Source organism: Schistocerca serialis, chromosome 6 (genome assembly GCF_023864345.2).
Source record: "Schistocerca serialis cubense isolate TAMUIC-IGC-003099 chromosome 6, iqSchSeri2.2, whole genome shotgun sequence".
Classification (NCBI taxonomy): Eukaryota; Metazoa; Arthropoda; class Insecta; order Orthoptera; family Acrididae; genus Schistocerca; species Schistocerca serialis.
In genome coordinates, this window is record NC_064643.1 from 22,970,669 (window position 1) to 22,985,511 (window position 14,843).

The 14,843-nt window shown below is 38.0% G+C and overlaps 2 protein-coding genes across 2 annotated transcripts in view; both read right to left on the reverse strand.

The window, feature by feature from the left end:
* LOC126485158 (GTP 3',8-cyclase-like) overlaps window positions 1-14,843 on the reverse strand; it is a 293,950-nt gene that overhangs the window by 128,631 nt on the left and 150,476 nt on the right. The window lies entirely within an intron of this gene.
* The window catches only part of LOC126485159 (cyclic pyranopterin monophosphate synthase-like), a 74,157-nt gene that overhangs the window by 51,462 nt on the left and 7,852 nt on the right, over window positions 1-14,843 (reverse strand). Inside the window, exon 2 of the mRNA XM_050108831.1 lies at window positions 504-561. The gene's annotated coding sequence lies outside the window, so the exon portion shown is untranslated. The remainder of the gene's footprint in view (window positions 1-503; window positions 562-14,843) is intronic.

The window sequence follows — 14,843 nt, forward strand, 5'->3', positions numbered from 1 at the left end:
TGTGTTTCTATCTAGCCACTGGGTAAGATCTTAGGAAAAGAAGTGAATAGTCCAATTTACTTATCCATTAGATGCAACACACGGTAAATCCTGTAAGAAGGATAACTCTATTGATTATCTTTTCCTATAAACAGGACTATCCGTCCACAGTGTATTTTATTTGGAAACTAAACTAAATTTTAGTAAGAGGGTTATACGTGGCAACATAGGGACAGGGTTTCTGTTATTTACATAAAAGCATACTAATATCATAATGGTAGTGTTACAAGGTCCTATTAATGTGTGGTCATCACATTTGTTAAATGTCTCACCACATTCCTATTGAAACTATTTACTCTTCTTGTAAATAACACCTATGACAAATTTATACAAATGTCCACTAAGACTTTGCTCGTCAACTTTCATTTAGGTAACAGCGATCTTTTAGATGTATTTAAATCAGTACTGTTAAGAAATACTGACTAGCTTTATTTTCAAGAATCTCAAGTTTAAGTTATACATACTGTTATCCTCCAATAAGAATCATTGGCCGATTCTTCATCTTTGACAGGTTCAGCATGCCTGCAATGCAAAACATTACCTTTTGTATTAACACATGAAATCCAATTTTTAAATTTAATAAATGCTTATACAAACATAAAGTTTCTTCAAAAAATGTATTTCTGACAACTTCCTGTCACAGATAATTTTCACTGAATGTTTCAACCCAGTTATATTGCTGATGAGAAGCAAATGTTGATCTTTTCCCTCTCTTCCTTCACCATCTCCTGTTTTGTTCACCTTGACATATTTCTACCAAAAAGACTACCCCAATGGATCCACTGCTTATATTTAACACACAGTAAATTCAGTGCAAATATTTCCTTAACACAGGATGTGCATTGACGAGCTTGAATTAATCAGAAAAATATAAACAGATACTAACCATTCCACAGCTCTTACAAAATACTTGCATTAAGTAATCATCAAAGCTACTTTTTGTACAGCAAGAGGACTAACAGTCAAAATGGTGCTACATGCTACAGGCAGTGCAATACAATTTATTTTACTCTTTGCTACAGCAATAAATGTACTTATAAAAATATTCAGACTTAGACTATAATCAAATACAGAGAGAGAAAATATTCTAACTAAAGAGATATAGCAGCCATAGGCAGAAACAAATAAAAAAAAGTGATACTAATCTTAGCTTTGAGGACCAAAAGTTTCTTCATCTGGAAAATGTAAAAAGAGAAATGAGACTGTTCAAGAAATAAGGATGAAAATTTAGGATCTTGAGTCATGGAAGATGGATGGTTAAATGAATGAAAAAACTAGACTGGACATGATGAAATTCAGATGTGAAAGAGCAGCAGATGATGTAATTTTAAATGCTGAGAAATAAGATCTCTTCAAGAGGAGCCACCAAAAGGTCAAATAAGTGAAGAACAAGCTGAAAATACTGGTAAATGGGCTAAAATGGTGGCAAATAGATAAACGAAACAGAAAGATAGTGCTGAAGAACAGGCAACCAAACAACAACAACAACAACAACAATAACAATAACAGCACATTGTAGCAATATATAATAGCAGTCCCACAACATCTGGAGGAAGATTTTCCACTAACAGAACAATAAATTCATGAAGCCATCAAATCATTCCAAAACTTCAAAGCAACAAATGAAGACTCCACTACAGCAAAATTATTGAAATAGTCAGAACACACAAATGATCTACAACTGCTGTTTGAGAACATTTGGAAAGCTGAAGAGATTATTGAAAGCATTAATCCACAGCTATGAAAAAAAGGGGACACACAAAATGTCAACAATTGCAGAGATGCCTGACTTCTGCCAGTGGTATACAAAATATTATCAAAAATTCTCTGGACAGAGTTGTAGAAACTTTAGACAAATAACTGGGAGAATCTCAAGGAGCTCTAGAAAGGGAAGACCCTGCACAGAACAGATGTTTATTAGAAAATTGATAATTCTCCACAGACTGTTAATCACCAAACCAATAATAGTATCACGTATTGGTTTCAAGAAAACATTTGATTTGGTAGGCAGAGAAATTATGGGTAAAATCATCAAAGAATTTTGTGTTAAAGCAAACATAATCCTCAAAACACTAGCAAATAGGGTGACTGAAGCTAAATTTATGGGAGAAGTATCTCAACCATCTGAAATAAAAACTGGTGTTAGACAAGGGGACAGTTTATCACCTTTACTGTAACACTACATTCTAGAAAAAATAGAAAGTTATTGGAATTTGGAGAAAAAAAATCACAAAATTGAACCAATAGTTTTAGGACGAAAAACAAATGGAATTAAGGTAAACTGCCTGGCTTCTGCAGATGATTCTGATATACTTTCAAAAAATCTGACAGACAGTTATTAAAAGAAATCTTTTGGAAGAAATAGCAAAGAGAGCTGGTCCCAAAATTTCAGACGAAAAAACAACATTGATGACAATTTCAAACAATGCATCAACATTCTTAGAAAAACAAAAATGTAAAATAGCATTACTAAGTAAATTTAAATATATTGGACAAACTGTACAACAAAATGGACTAGAAGAATTAACAGTAGATGCAAGAGTCAGCAAACTGGAGAGAGCAAATCGTTTGACAAAGGATATTTACAACAAGAAATGTACAACTAAAAAAAACAAATTTAAACACTATCCCACAGTGGTATGACCAGGATGTTTACATGGATGAGGATGCCTAATGATGAACTATAAGCTGGACAGAACAGAGGTTCCACAAAGGAGCATTATTAGAAAATAATGGTTGCAATACAAGCTACAGATGGCTGGAAAATGAGAAGTAATGAGGAGATATACAAAAATTTTGAGAAAATATCAGAAGTAATGGCTAAAAGAAGATTAATCTTATTTTAGAGACCTCTACTGAATGAGTAGTTCTGGAAGAAGGAATCAATGATAGCATGGATTACAGAAATAAGAAAGAAACAACATCAAACAATCAGAAATAATAGAAAGAAACCTTTTTACAGATAACATACTGAATGTAAAAGGATCATCACCTCTCCAAGATCAAAATTAATTTCATCCCTCTCAATAAGACTGTGAAAACCGGAAATAAATTTCATAAATATGATACTGCGAAGCTCAAAATCAATCAAAACGTAATGGAACAATGCCACCAGTAACTGACAGTTGAATCCCATAAATGGGCAGACATTGCCTCCATGATCCAACAAGCAGCTAATACTACAATCCTGACAGCTAAAAAGAGGAATCATACATGGTGGAATGAGGTTTGTGGTGAGGTGGTGGCCCAAACAGCAAGTGCATGGAAATAGTGGAACTCTACCAGGAGACCTGATGATTTTGATGTATTCCATGAAGTTCAAAAATATGCAGCCAGAACTCTACTGCATGAGAAACAGCAGTTAGAACAGATCGATCAGCGTTTCCAGATAAACAATGTCAGAGATTTCTATCAGACGTTCAAATCGAATTTGAAAGGATACCAAGCCCCTAGTTTTTGTTTTAGAGACGAAAATGGAAAGCTCAGTGTTGTGTACATAGTTCCGCATATTCAGCGCGTACACAAATTTCCCACTAGAGTGCGCCCCGCTAAGCACAACAGCGCAGGCGCAGCACTCGTCCATCTCCCCACTACGAGATGGTGCTGCCATAGAGACGGACCAAATTCTGCTTCCGCCGATCCGCGTATTAATATGTAACGCAGCCAATGAGATTGCTGCTAACATAGAACACTTTCTCCTCGCGCATCACACTCACGCAGTGATACATGAACGTGCGAGGTATTATAACGGGTGTAAAGACCTTCGATCAGTCAGTCTGCATTTGTCTGCACCAGTCTGCATTAGTCTGTACCAGTCTGCATTAGTCTGTACCAGTCTGTACGAGTTCTACAATTGTCTGTGCCAGTCCATAGTCAAGATCCAGTCTGCGCCTAATAAGATTACCATATTCCTGTACATAGCCATGAAGATAAATGTATAGACACTTTTGTCAAGTATCCGAGATATATGTAAGAATAAGATTAACGTACCAATACCAAAGGAACTTCAGATTGTCAATTGTAAATAGCATCCAGAACCAAGTTAAATAATTTTTATATTTGTTATTATTTTAATAAATGTGTGTGAAAATTAATCAAGTTCTATTTAAAGTTGGTCACCATCAATCTGCTACTCTAAGTGTGCAAGTGGCATTTCTATCGTCTGACCTAATGGCAGAAGATAAACATGCCATGATAAGACCACGAGACATATTGCTGACACTCGCTTACTTCGTTAGAGCAACAAGTCAAATAATCTGATGGTGTGTGTACTGAAGGTCTTACAGTACGCACACCACACTCGGCCTGACCAACAAAGAGAACTGCAAGATAATGTCTCGTTACTTTGAAAACCTACTTAATTGTGATGAACCGAAAGAAAGATTCCCTGTATGTGCCCCAATCCACAAACTACCCCTCATCTCCATCTGGTAAAGAGGAGACCAAAGAGATCATCAACAACTTTAAGAATAATAAGGCAGCTGGAGAGGATTCAATAGTGGTGGAACTACTGAAGCTGGCAAATAATGAAACTCTAGATATACTAGTCCAACTTTTTGAGGAGATCTGGAGAGCTGGGATGATACCAACTGAATGGCAGTCAGCTTTAATCCATCGTATACACAAAAAAGGTGATAAATAGAATGTCAATAACTATAAGGGTACCTCATTAGTATCTGTTCCATATAAGATTCTCTCCAAAGTGATACAGAATAGAATAGAAGATCATTGTAACCAACTGGTTGGGGACTATCAAGCTGGTTTCCGAAAGGGCGATTCTTGCGCAGAACAGATCTTTAACCTGAAGAGCATGATCAGGTACAAAAAAAATTGGAAAAATAACTATGTGGTCATATTTGTTGATTTTCAGAAAGTATATGACTCCATCGACTGACAGGCAGTAATGAATATTTTGGAAAAGAAAGCTGATCAAACAAACTCTTACTAACACAGTGTCAAAAATTAAATTTATGGGTGAGGTATCTGAACCTTTTCAATTGTGTCTTGGAAAAGGTCATTCAAGAGTGGAGAAAGTTATTAGCCCAAGGAGAAACAAATGAAGAGTGGTTCAGACTTGGTCCTAAGAACAAAGGGGTGTGCATTGGCTGCTTAGATTTTGCGGCTGACCTAGCCATTTTTGCTAACAACATAGAGTCAGCAGTCAACAAGATAAATAGGCTGTCAGAAATTGCTGAAAAAAGTTAGACTCCAGATCTCTATTCAAAAGACAAAACATATGACGAACATCTGTGATGGACCTGAATGGATGATAACCAACCTGGGAAAAAATTGGATGAGTTAAGAATTTCAGGTATCTTGGTGAAGTCATCCACCTGGAGAATGGATTAAAAGAAGAAGCAATTGTCGGGATGAGGAAGTTAGACCAAGCATACCAACTGACAAAGAATACTTATAACAAAAAGTCTATGAGTATATGGGCCAAGTTCCAACATTATAATACAGTTGTAAAACCTGAGGGCTTATAAGCATCCAAATCTTTGACCACGAATAGACAAGGTAAGCTGAGCGGCTGGAAAAGCGTGAGTGTAGGATATTAAGGAAAATCCTAAGGTAATAGATGGGTCGATGGACAATGGCGAATGAGAGCAAATGAGGACTCGTGCAGCAAGACAGAACCTATCACAGCATCCATTACGAAGAAATGATTGTTATTTTATGGTATCTCATGAAAATGGACGGTGATCGACTAACAAAAAGAATATGGAGTTTCATCCCATCTAAGAAAACGAGGCCGAGATGGTTCAAAAAATGTGAAAAAGATCTTAAGCAGATTGGTATCTCAGAGAGAAATTCCTGAAAGGAACAAATTTAGAAGATTGGTGACCAACTACCAAGGTTTTAACATGGCATCAACATCCGAAAGACAGTGAGGACCATTATCTGAAGAGCATAAAAAGGCACTTCTTGCAGGGGCTCAGAAGATACTGGCAGGAAGTCAAAGCTGGAGCAAGAACAAGACCTGGACACTAGAGTGAAGTCGGTTGTTACCACGCAGTCCGTAGAGACTCACCTCAATAAAAAAAATAAGTAAATAAAAATAAAAGGCTTTCAATGCAGAAGAAATAGGGGATTGAGAACAACACGAATAGAATAAAGGGGGAAAAACATGAGGAGGAGATGGACGAGTACTGGAAAAACAGGAGACGACAAGGGAAGAAGAAGAAGTGAAGTTATTACATGATGAGAGATGGTGATTGGATTTGATTTGATTCAGTTTTCATTACATACACCGAAAAAATGAGATGATTCTCGAGGGTGTGGAACATGTCAGAATGTATAACACAAAACATTTTAATATAATGAATACTACCCTGATCATTTGTCATGAGATTGTCAAAATAGGTGAATACAATACAATAAACTGGAAAAGCTAATATTTACAGAATTAATACGCTGTCAGAATGAAACATTGTTATGCACTATTAATAAATTTATCATACACAAAATACCTAATTTTGACTGTTGCAACCAAGTGCTGTCAAAACTTAAATCTAACATATTTTTACTTAAGCTGGCCTTTCAGTCTCTGTTAGGATATTCATCTATAGAGTAGAAGGCATTGCCTATCAAAAAGTCATTCAAACTCTGTTTAAACTGTGCTTTATCTGAAACCAAGTTTTTAATGGTTGCTGGTAATTTATTGAAAATGTGTGTTCCTGAATATTGGACCCCCTTTTGGACCAACATAAGTGATTTTAGGTCTTTATGTAGATTTTTCTTATTCCTAGTATTGATAATATGTATTGAGCTACTTGTTGGAAATATAGATATATAACTTGCAACAAATTTCATTAAGGAGTAAGTATACTGAGAAGCAATGGTTGGAATTCAAAGTTCCTCGAATAGGTTCTACACGATGTTCTTCAAAGACTGGTCCCAGATACTCCATTGCACCATTCACCGAACCTGATAACCCCGAGCCGTCAGTAACAAAAATTAAGTCTTGCTTAAGAGATTTACAACACTACATGCACTTGTTACCAAAGTCTCATTTACTTTTAGAGCTATCTGTTCCACTTCCTTTTTGGCCCCACTTCTCTCTGTCTTCACTATATCTGAAACAGTTCTTATTTTGTTGCCCGATACAATTATCATTTTCTCTTAATAAAGCTACTTCGATTTCTGGATTACTTGATTCAATATTTTGCAGTATTCTTTGTAATGCATTACAATTCTAATATCAGAAACGTTCCTAGATAGTAGATACAGTCTCCTTTTTGCCCCACATGATATCTTTATTCCTTGTATAATCCATGGTTTATCTTTTGACTTCTGTGTGATCTGAGTTACCTTTAGGGGAAAACAATTTTCAAAAGAGGAGGTAACTTTATTAATAAATGCTTTGCATTTTCCATTTGAGTCAGGTAAACATCTCTCCAGTTCATGTCTTTGAGCAATTTCCTGAATTCCTCAATTTCTGGCTTATTTATTATCCTCCTGTACTCAGATTTAATATTTTTTTATCCTGACAAGTTTCAACATTTAACACAAGATGCTGCACGTCGTGATCAGATAGTCCATTTACTATTGGTTTTGTGATATGATGTTTTTCCCCTAGATTTGTTCATAAAGATATTATCAATAGCAGTCTCAGAGCATTTACATATCCTAGCTGCAAAGTTCACAATAGGAACTAAATTGAATGATAGTGTTAAAAACACCAGCAACCACTATTTCCCCTTCTTTTGTTTTTTACACAAGCTATTCCTTTCGCTTTGTGAAATGAAGCACTGCCTAGTTCCAAAACACAGGACTACTATGACAAGGTGAAATGTTCTCAGAGTGCTACATGTATGATAGTAAATGTAATCAGCACTATAGTTGTTTTCTGAGTAGTTATGCTGTGTGTGTTTCATTCAATCAGATGAAATGGAATAAAATCATCAATTTATTTATTTGGGCTCTTTATCACCAAGATACATTCAATGTTGGTTGAGGTTTATCTTTTGAATTCACTCCAGTGTAGATTGTCAAAATTTTATCAGTTGTCAATGTACTTGTAACACAGTTTCCGAATTTACTGCCATCCAGGAAAGTATCGCACTCAAATTATTCTCAGAGACTGAGAGATGGCTGAAACCGAGAGCAGAAAGCTCTGACATATTTAGTGATTAATGGAATATATATCAGAAAGGCAGGTTAGACACTGTAGGAGAGGGAGTGTCCATTGTCTCTATTGAGGTCAAAGCTGATTGTGACAGTGAAGTTATCTGGTTGCGTATAACAAGTCTAGGTGAAATCACGCTAATTAATGGATAATCAGCCACCCAGTTCTGCTATGACAGTTTTGGAGCCATTCACAGAAAGTCTACAGACAGTAGCACATAAATACCTAGATCATGCAATACTAGTTGGAGGTGAATTTAGCCTACTGAGTATAGATGGTAGCCTATGGCTTCATTGCAGGGGGTGCAGTCAATCTTGTGAAGCACTTTTGAATGTGGTTTTCGAAAATTGTCTTGAGCACCTAGTTTGCCATGCCACATGCAATGGAAATATCTTAGACCTTGTAGTTACAAACAGGCCAGATATCATCAATGACTTCAGCATAGAGATGGGGATTAATAATCATGATAACATAATAACAACTAAGGTTACAAAAATTAATAAATCAGTCAAGAAGGCTAGGAAAATGTTCATGCCAGAAAGAGCAGATAAGCAGATGTTAGCATCTTACTTAGACAGAACTGACATCACTTAGTTCCATTAAGATGGACGTAGAGAGATTATGGTCAAAGCTTAAACAGATCGTGAATTGCACTCTCAACAAGTCTGTACCTAGTAAACGAATTAAGGATGCAAAAGAGCCACTGCGGTTTAACAATGAAATTTGGAAAATACTGAGGAAGGAAAAGCTACTGCACTCTTGGTTCAAAAGAGAATGCCAAATGGCAACAAGGAAAGGTTACTACCACTGTCATACCTCAGCAAAAGATCTGGCTGAGAAGCAGGGGAATTTATTGTCCTATGTAAAATCACTAAGTGAGTCAAAGAATTCCATCAAGTCACTTGACCAGTCTGGTGTGGCAGTAGGAGATAAATGTTTTAAATTTTGCATTTAAGAAATCATTCATGCAAGAGAATCATATAAGCATACCGTCATTTGACAATAGCACAAAGACACCTAACAACAATCACCACAAGAGGCCAGCACTAGCACAAGTTGTTCACATGATATTCGTTGGACTGTTGCCTGTAAACCCGTCCCATGTCAGTGCTCTTGGAAGAGAGCTGTGGCAGTGACACGGCTCTGTTGTTGTTCCTGTGCAGTGATCTGCAAAGACGCGACGGTACGGGACGGGGGGTTGGGTCGAGATTCAAGCAGTGATTAAATACTTCATAAAGAAAGGTATGAAAGTGAAGGACATTCATGCCGATTTCCAGAAAACACCAGGGGACTCTGCTCCTTTGTCTTCAACTGTTGCCAAGTGGATAAATGAATTTCAATTTGGTCAGGAGAGCTTAGATGATGATCATCCATGAATAGGTCAGCCAAAACGTGTCACTACTCTAGAAATCATTGCAAAAGTCCGCATAATGATCAAGGAGGATCACCAATTTAGAGTGCATGAAATTGCTCACGCTTGCCAGATGTCATCTGAAAGGTATTCACAAGATGGGTGCCGCGACTCTTGACGCTGTGTCAAAAACGCATGAGAATGGACATATCACAACAATGTTTGGCCTGTTTTAGGAGAAACAAACAAGATCTTTTGTGCTGGTTTGTGACCACGAGGAAACTTTGGTTTACTACTATACCCCAGAGACAAAGCAACAATCAAGGCAGTGGAAACATGCTGAATCTCCGCCGCCAAACTCCTTCAGCGGGGAAGGACATGGCGTCAGTGTTCTGGGATGCGCCACCAAATTCCTTCAGCGGGGAAGAGCATGGCATCAGTGTTCTGGGATGAGAAGGGGATTCTGTTTGTACATTATCTCCCCACTGGGCAAACAATTACTGGAGAATACTATGCTAACCTTCTGGACAAATTGCAACAAATGATATGCGAAAAAGGCCAGGTTTAATAAGGAAGAAAGTCGTCTAGCATCAAGCAAATGCACGCTCGCATGCATGTACCATCGCCATGGTAAAATTACACAAACTAAGGTATGAATTGTTGCCACACGTGCCTCTTCCCTAAACTTAAAATTTTTCTTTGTGGATGAAGATTCACTTAAATGAAGAATTGATAGCCTGAGTTGACAACTATTTTATAGGCCTGGAGGAAAATCATTGTCGAGATGGGATCGAGGTATTGGAACACTGTTGGACCAAGTGAATTAATCTACAAGCAGGGTACATTGAAAAACAAAAAAGTTTCAGTGACATAAGTACATTTTTTCTATTCTGTTTCAAGAACTTTTCAAACCACCCTCGTAAGCATCCCCGACGCCTGAAATAATTAAAAACAAATAAGTCGCCAGTTGCAGATGGAATCTCAATTTGGTTTTACAAAGAGTGCTATATGGCACTGGACCCTTACTTAGCTTGTATTTATTGTGAATCTCTCACCCAGCAGAAAGACCTAGCAACTGGGGAAAAAAATACAGAGGCGTCTCCTGTATATACGAAGGGCGAAAGAACAGACCCGCGAAATTACAGACCAATACCCGTAACATCAGTTTGCTGCAGAATTCTTGAACATATTCTGGGTTTGAATCTAATCAGTTTCATAGAAACCAATAAGTTTATGTCCACAAATCAGTACAAAGCATCGCTCATGGGCAACTCAGCATGCCCTTTTGTCATACGACGTCTGTTCAAAAAATTCCAAAACTTTGTCCATAAAATTTTCTATGCTTATCTTTTAATTACTATGGATTGTCTCCTTCGAAATACTCTCCTCCACAATTGATACACTGCTCCCAATATCATTTCCACTTCCAGGAGCAGTCTTGACACACATCTTGCTGGGTCGCATAAAGTGCCGTCTGCGAATTTTCTTTTATCTCATCTACCATAGCAAAACTTCATCCTTTTCAACTTTGGAAATAAAAAGAAGTCTGCAGGGGTCATACTATTCTCGCAAGGAACATCTCATTCTCATTTGTGAGATCCAAAAGTTTTTTTGGTCTTGACTCATGAGCCGTGGAATGAACTTGGCGGCAACACAATGCATTCCAAGATGCTGTGTCATTTCATAACATGATCCAATTGAAATGTTACATTCTTCTACAATCTCTCAGACAGTGTATCTTCGACTGCCACACACAATTTCTTTGACGTTCCTGACACAAGCGTCATCAGGGGACATCTAAGAGCGTCCTGAACAAGGATTATTTTTGACTTTTGTAAAGCCATTTTAAAACGTGTGAATAATACATAACACCAAGTATGGCTTAAGCACTCATCGCTATAGGCTCCCTGCATCATTTGGTGTGTCTGTGTAAAGGTTTTCTTGAGTTTCACGCAAAATTTAATGCAGATGCATTGCTCCTCTAACTTTGCCATCACAAAATTCACAAACCCAGATTCCATATTTCTTGATTTCCGAGAAGCATTTGACATAGTGCCTCACTGCAGACTTTTAACAAAGGTACAAGCACATGGAATAGGTTCCCAGACATGTGAGTGGCTCAAAGACTTCTGAAGTAATAGAACCCACTACATTATCCCGACGGTGAGTGTCCATCAGTGACTAGGGTATCATTAGGATCATTCCAGGGATGTGTGATAGGAGCGCTATTACTCATATTTTCTATGTGCATAACTGATCTGATGGACAAAGTGGACAGTAATCTGTGGTTGTTTGCTGATGATGTTGTGGTGTATGGAAGGTGTCATCGTTGAGTGATTTAGGAGGATAAAAGATGACTTGGGCAAAGTTCCCAGTTGGTGTGATAAATGACAGCTAACCCTAAATGTAGAAAAATATAAGTTACTGCAGATGAGTTGGAAAAACTAATCCATAATGCCAGAATCCAGCATTAGTAGTGTCATGAATGAAGTCACATTGTTTCAATATCTGGACATAACGTTGCAATGTGATATGAAATGGAACAAACTTGTGAGGGTCATGGTAGGGAGGGCGAATAATCATCTTTCGTTTGTTGGGTGGATTTTACTACAGTGTGGCTCAGCTGTGATGGACATCAGATATAGGATGCTAGTGTCTGGGATCCACAAGGGGTCGAATTAAAGCAGACATTGGGGTAATTCAGAGGCAGGATACTAGATTTGTTAACAGTAGGTCGAAACAACAACATACAAGTATTATGGAGATGTTTCTGGAACTCAAATGGGAATCCCTGGAGGGATTTTGAGGAACACTGTGCTGACTGCAGAACAATTCTGATTGCACCAACATACATTATGCGTAAGGACCACGAAGATAAGAGACGACAAATTAGGACTCATAGAGAGGCATATAGACATTCACTTTTTCCTCAATCGATTGGCAGATGGAACGGAAAAGGAACTGACTACAGTTGAAATAAAATTACTTGATAGTTGGCACTTCAAACGCCAATAAGAGTAGTCAGCGTCACACTTGAACTGTCTGCTGTTGCCAAACTCCACCAAAATTGGCCAGTCACTTCCAATTCCTGGTTCAGCATTCTTTCTTGATGTATTTGTATCCCGAATTACGAGCCCGACACTTTTATTATGTATTTCATGACACGCGATAGCTACACCAAAAACAACACACATTAACAATGCTAATGAAAGACACACATTTCATTCATAGCACTAACCAAACACTACCGAATAACTCAGCACAAGGTGTAATTCAGTATCATACATATAGTTATCATATTCACAGAGATCATCTTACATTAGATAAGCTTTTCACTACATTGTGTGAAACTGAAATTTTTAAGGTTGCAGTTCATAGTTGCAACTGGGTCACTACATTCACATATATAAATACTTCATGCAGTGCTGTGGCATAGCACAATGGTTGGCAGATTAATCTAATGTGTAGCATGTCGTAGGTTTGAATCTCATCAATGTAGCAAAATTTTTATTTCTAAATCTAACCAAAAGAGTGTGATTATTATTTTCATTCAATTAATTGGTTTAAATGTATTTTTTTATTTTTAATACTTTGCTGCATCATTTTTCATCATTGTTTTGACTGTTCTATTTGGTCTTATTTTTCTTCCTGTCACTATTTCTTCATTTGGAATCTGCCTCAGTCATCTATAATCCACGAACAAGTGCCCACATGGACTGTTCACTGGTTTCTAACATGGCAGCATGTGCAGCTAGAGTAAGGATAGTTACAGGTAACAAATGAAACGGAGAAATTTTAATTTGCTTTCAGCCCTGAAATTGAGTTTTTGTTGTCTTGAGTTTACCCTTAAGCGTTAGCTTTAATCGCCATGAACAAAGCGATCATGATATTAGTACTGCTGCAGACTGTTGACCACAATTTTCTCAGCTGGGTTAGGACACAAGTTTACAGTCAGGGATACAAAACGGGTCGTCTTCCCCAGTTCAGTCACTGGTCACTTTAAATCAATAGTCGACAGAGTATCCAACATTTCTGACATACCTTGCACCAGCCACTAGAAAAATTGCTCTGTGTTAAACGTTTAACATAATTTGTGAAGTGAGCCGCTTGTTTGTTGTCACCTGTAACCAAACGGTAGCTGGTAGCCAATGTGGCAACATTGTTGCGGCAAGTGATTGATGTCAACTATCAAGTAATTTTATTCAGACTATTGTAGTGAGACAGGGTACCTTCTGCCATGCACCATATGGTGGCTAGTGGAGTATGTATGTAGATGTGGAATCAGTCTTTCCTTCTCATCCCATCTGGAAAGTCTCCCCTGATCTGCAGTTCTGGGTAACTTTCTCAAAATCTACAATTTTTCCTAGACCTATCCTTCACCCCTCTTCCTTCCACTTCAACCCTTCTGCCTGAAGAATGAGCTACTGGCTCTGAAAGCTTGCCTAATTATAATCTTCTTTTATGTGTGTGTTCTGCCGCCACTTAGCAAGTAGATTGTTTATCTATCCAATTCAATTATCATGTAACCAAAAGCTGCATTTAACACACCAAGTCTCTTTTACCAATCACTTTTAATATGTCCTACAGAATGTACTGGCTATCCTGTCCTTTTTTGAGATTACTGTTTTGTTGTACTTTTCTACAGGCATCGTCTTACTTATTAGGAGTCAGTTCCTTCATGTTGTTGTTGTTGTGGTCTTCAGTCCTGAGACTGGTTTGATGCAGCTCTCCATGCTACTCTATCCTGTGCAAGCTTCTTCATCTCCCAGTACCTACTGCAACCTACATCCTTCTGAATCTGCTTAGTGTATTCATCTCTTGGTCTCCCTCTACGATTTTTACCCTCCACGCTGCCCTCCAATGCTAAATTTGTGATCCCTTGATGCCTCAAAACATGTCCTACCAACCGATCTCTTCTTCTAGTCAAGTTGTAGAGCTGCATGTACTCGGGAAAAATTACGGCTGTAGTTTCCCCTTGCTTTCAGCCGTTCGCAGTACCAGCACAGCAAGGCCGTTTTGGTTAATGTTACAAGGCCAGATCAGTCAATCATCCAGACTGTTGCCCCTGCAACTACTGAAAAGGCTGCTGCCCCTCTTCAGGAACCACATGTTTGTCTGGCCTCTCAACAGATACCCCTCCGTTGTGGTTGCACCTACGGTACGGCCATCTGTCTCGCTGAGGCACGCAAGCCTCCCCACCAATGGCAAGGTCCATGGTTCATGGGGGGAGTTCCTTCATAGTCAACAGTTAAGGAATGGGTGGCTGAATTCATATGTAGCATATGTCTCTGTAAGATGACTCATGAACAACTTCCTAGAATTACA